The 5,120-nt window shown below is 41.1% G+C and overlaps 1 pseudogene; it reads right to left on the bottom strand.

The window, feature by feature from the left end:
• Window positions 1–2,162: 2,162 nt before the first annotated feature.
• Window positions 2,163–2,249, bottom strand: LOC122441125 (annotated as a pseudogene).
• Between the last annotated feature and the right edge of the window lie 2,871 nt (window positions 2,250–5,120).

Here is a 5,120-nt window from a genome sequence, read left to right as displayed (position 1 = left end):
CGCCTGATTGACATTTCCCTTATCGCTTCCACAAACCTCCCTATAAGTATGAAGCCTCCCTGATCCCTCTCGGCGCTCAGCCTGGTCATTAGGCCGACTGTCGCCCCTCCTTGCCTGAATAAAGGTAACCTACTTCTGTTGAGGTCGTCTTTCCTTTTCTGCCTCGCCGGAACTATGCCTTACACTGGGCTCTTGTCTAACACTCAGAAATGAATTGTCGGAGGAGACACATGTGTGATAAAACAAGAGATTTTATTGGGAAAGGGCACCCGGGTGAAGAGCAGGAGGGTAAGGGAAACCAGGAGAACTGCTCTGCCGCGTGGCTCGAAGTCTTGGGTTTTATGGTGATGGGATTAGTTTCTGGATTGTCTTTGGCCAATCATTCTAATTTAGAGTCTTTCCTGGTGGCGCACGCATCGCTCAGCCAAGATGGATGCTAGCGAGAGGGATTCTGGGAAGTGGACAGACACGCGGTGTCTCCTTTTGACCTTTCCCGAACTCTTCCAGTTGGTGGTGGCTTATTAGTTTCGTATTCTTTATCAGGATCTCCTGTCATAAAACAACTCATGCAAATGGTTACTATGGTGCCTGGCCAGGGTGGGCGGTTTCAATCAGTGTGCTTCCCCTAACAAATTCACCTACAATGCAAGGGACACAGGTTGTATCCTTGGGTGGCAAAGATCCCCTGGAGAAGGAAATGGCAACCCACTCCAGTATTCTTGCTTGGGAAATCCCAAGAACAGAGGAGTCTGGTGGGCTACAGTCCATGGGGTTGCAAAGAGTTAGGCACAACTTAGGGACCAAATAACAAGAGCAGGCATATTAAAATGATTACACAATATGACCAAGAGAGATTCACTTTCAGAGTGGAAGAATGGTGTGGCCTATAAAAATCAATCAGTGCAATATGCCACATTTTTTTAAATGAAGGAAAAAGACACATTATCACCCCCATTGATACAGAAAAACTTTTGACAAAATCCAACACCCTTTCATGATAAAAACACTCAATAAACAGGGAATACAAGAGGACATCCTTAACATGATAAAGGCCACATATGGAAAACTCACAGCTAAAATCATACTTAATGATGAGTGACTGAAAGCTTTTCCTGTAAGATCAGGAATAAGACAATTACAATTTACCAATTCTACTCAACATAGTACTGCAAGTTCTAGCCAGAACAGGCAGGTAAGAAAATGATATAAAAACCATCCAAATTGAAAAAGAAGTAAAATTATCTCCATTTACAAGTGACATAATTTTATATTTAGAAAAACCTTTAAAATCCACTTTAAAAAGTTAGAGGTAATAAAATGAATTCAGCAAAATTGAAGGCTATAAGATCAACGTGTACATTGGTTGTGTATTTCTATATAATAGCAATTTACCATCCAAAAAGGAAATTTAAAAATCAATTCCACTTACAACAGTATCAAAAAGAATGAAATATTTAGGAATAAATCTAACCAAGGGGAAGAAAACTGGGAGCTATAAAACGCTGTTGAAGAAAATTAAAGAAGACCTAAACAAATGGAAATACATCCCATGTTCATGGATGGAAAATTTTAAATTGTTAAGGTGGCAATAGTACCCAAAATGATCTGTATATTCCGTGCAATCCCTGTCAAAAATTTGTGCAGGCATAGAAAATGGGAATTCATATGGAATCTCAAGGAACTCCAAATCCCCAAAACTATCTTGAAAAAGAGCTGTAAGATTCACAAGTTCTGATTTTAAAATGTACCACAAAGCTACTGTAAGTAAAGCAGTAAAGTACTTACTTACTTACTTACAGTAAAGTACTGTAAGTAAAGCTACTGACATAAGAATATAGACATATAGATCAAAGAAATAGAAGAGTGAAAAACTAGAAATAAACTCTCATATATATGGTCAACTGATTTTAGATAAGGGTGCCAAGGCCATTGAATGGGGAAAGGACAGTCTTTTCAACAAATGGCACTGGGAAAACTGAATATCCACATGCAAAAGAATTAAGTTAGACTGTTAACTTATAGCATATCCAAAAATTAATTCAAAATGGATCAAATACCTAAACTTAATTAAAACTATAAAAATCTTAGAAGGAAGCAAAGGGGAAAATATTTGTGGCATTAGATTTGGCCATGATTTCTTCTTTCCTTTTTTTTTTTTTTCTCTGTGTCCCGGCACTTGAGGAGAGAACCGGCGGACTGCTGGTCGCCGGTACCGAACACATGACATTGAGGGTTCTTTTCCTTTTTAATGACTTTTGGGCACTTTTAATGACTAATGGGCACTTACTTATGTTAAGGCCCTGGTTTGAGAAGCAGCCAATGACTGGTCACATTCAAAAATTCTTTATTAAATTCACTATTCAGGGGGTGGAGGTCACGCATCTCTAGTCAGGCTGTGGTAGTTTGGTTATTCTTTGTGTGGTTTGCACAAAATCTGGAAGGAAACTGAAGCTCTGAGAAGATGGAAAGAAGCTAAATCTACATAGCATGCAAATGAAGCAATCCTAGCTACCCACTCCAGAGTGGACAGATGTCAAATAAAACCAAGGTTGAGCAAAAGTTTTGGGGTCAAGGTTGCCGTCTTCATATTGTACCTGTTGCCCAGGCACCTTCCTTGTAAAGAGGTCTGACAATGACTCCTGATAAGCATAGTCATCCATACATCAGGGGGCGGGGGAAATCTTAAAGGCTTCTCTCCACTCCAGCTCAATAATCATACTTTCCTACTTCTGTCCCTTACCTTTCCCTCCTCCAGACCTTGGGTCCATAGAAGGCACCAACCTTTTGTTTAGGGTTCCCATAGTCATGAGATGACCCCCAGATCTCTGCTCTTCCAGCTGACTCTTCACCGGCACGCTGTTCCTGGAGAACCTAGAACAGAAGGTCAGTGCTTTCTGCTTCTTGTCTGCTTTGTCTCACCACATAACCGATTAAGCCTTAACTGTTACTTTCATTTTAACTCATCTTAATGGGCTCCTTGGCATGAAGTGATGGGGCCGGATGCCATGATATTAGTTTTTTGAATGTTGAGTTTTAAACCAGTTTTTTCACTCTCCTCTTTCACCTTCATCAAGAGGTCTTTAGTTCTTCTTCACTTTCTGCCATTAGGGTTGTGTCATCTGCATTTGAGGGGAAAATGGAAACAGTGATGGACTTTATTTTCTTGAGCTCCAAAATCACTGTGGACGGTGACTGGAGCCATGAAACAAAAAGACTCTTGCTCCTTGGAAGAAAGGCTATGACAAACCTAGACAGCATATTAAAAAGTAGAGACATCACTTTGCTGACAAAGGTCATATAGTCAAAGCTATGGTTTTTCCAGTAGTCATGTATGGATATAAGAGTTGGACCATAAAGAAGACTGAGTGCTGAAGAATTGATGCTTTCCAACTGTGGTGCTGGAGAAGACTCTTGAGAGTCCCTTGGATTGCAGGAAGATCAAACCAGTCAATCCTAAAAGAAATCAACCCTGAATATTCATTGGAAGGACTGATGCTGAAGTTGAAGCCCCAAAACTTTGGCCATCTGGTGTGAACAGCCAACTCATTTGAAAAGACCCTGATGCTGGGAAAGATTGAGGGCAGGAGAAGGGGGCAGCAGAGGATGAGATGGTTGGATGGCGTCACTGACTCAATGGACATGAGTTTGAGCACACTCTGGGAGATACTGAAGAACAGGGAAGCCTGGCGTGCTGCAGTCCTTAGGGTCGCAAAGAGTCGGAAATGACTGAGTGACTGAACACCATCACCACCAACAACAAATGGGTTACTTGGACAACACCTGGCAGCCCAGCTCTCTCCAGCTCATTTGAACTGTTGAATTGGACTTGTGCTTTTCAATCACCTTCTTGTAACCTGGTTGAATGCCAAACGTCACATATAAAAAATTAGGCAAAATATGAGTCCCTGGAAGATGTAACCACTCATCTCCAGAGAGGATTGTTTTTTCCTTTTTTTTTTTTTTTAAAGCAGCTAAACTGGAGCCCCTAGCTTTTCCAGATCTCTTCAATTCACCGAGAAAGAAAGAGAAGTCACTCAGTTGTGGCTGACTCTTTGCGACCTCATGGACTGTAGCTGACTAGGCTCCTCTGTCCAAGGGATTTTCCAGATAAGATTACTGGAGTGGGTTGCCATTTCCTTCTCTAGGGAATCTTCCCAATCCAGGGATTGAACCTGGGTCTCCCACACTGCAGGCAGACTCTTTACCATCTGAGCCACCAGGGAAGCCCTTTAATTCACCCAGGGATTGAGTTAATCTGACCCTGGAGCCATTAATCCCTGTGAGAACTGTACTGAGTTTTGCTCACTCTACTAAATGCCTCAGGGGTTCCGCAGGGCCCCTTCTCCTCAGTGGACCTAAACTCATTTTTTTGTCTCTCCAGTTTTCTAAGTATGTCGAAAGCTCCACTTACTTCCTCCACCTGTGAGTCATCCCTTACATAAAGTATTGATCGACCCCCATGTGAAAAGCAGGTGCAAACCTCTGAATCTCACACTATGTCTTGGCTTTGCAACTTTTCTCAGTCTTGCTGGTCCTCCCAATGCCTCCAAACGGATTCTTTTCATATATGTTATTTAGGTTTTCTAGCTGCTTGGATGGGCGGGGTGGGGAGGGGGAGCTGGGGAGACCACAGGCTCCAAACTTTGAAAACATAATGTGCCATTTTAAAAAATCACAAAAACCATCACAACATTGTAAAGTAATTATCCTCCAATTAAAATGAATTAATCAATTTAAAAAATAAAAATCATCTAAGAATAAAAAAAAGAAAGAAAAAAAGAGCTACAGGAAGAAAGGTGAGAACCCCACACCTCAGTATTTTAACTCCCAAACTAGAAGCTCAATATTTCCCCTCAAAATTCTTTCTCAGATTTGCTTTGGCATCCACAGGGAAGGGTCTTACAGTCAGAAGTCAACTATATAAATGAATATTACATTTGAAAAAGATCAAAATGTACCTTTTTGGGGAGAAAGAGGGGAAGCCTCGGTGTTCATTCAGAAAAACCAAAGGAATTCCACATGCATTCTATGTCCTAGTGAATTGCATAAACTTTATTTTTGCTGAAGATTGTATGTTTAATCAATCTTATGTTCCCATACCACTTCTTGAGAAGGAGGTT

This window comes from Cervus canadensis, chromosome 4 (genome assembly GCF_019320065.1).
Source record: "Cervus canadensis isolate Bull #8, Minnesota chromosome 4, ASM1932006v1, whole genome shotgun sequence".
In the NCBI taxonomy this organism is placed as follows: Eukaryota; Metazoa; Chordata; class Mammalia; order Artiodactyla; family Cervidae; genus Cervus; species Cervus canadensis.
This window is presented reverse-complemented; position numbering and strand designations above follow the sequence as displayed.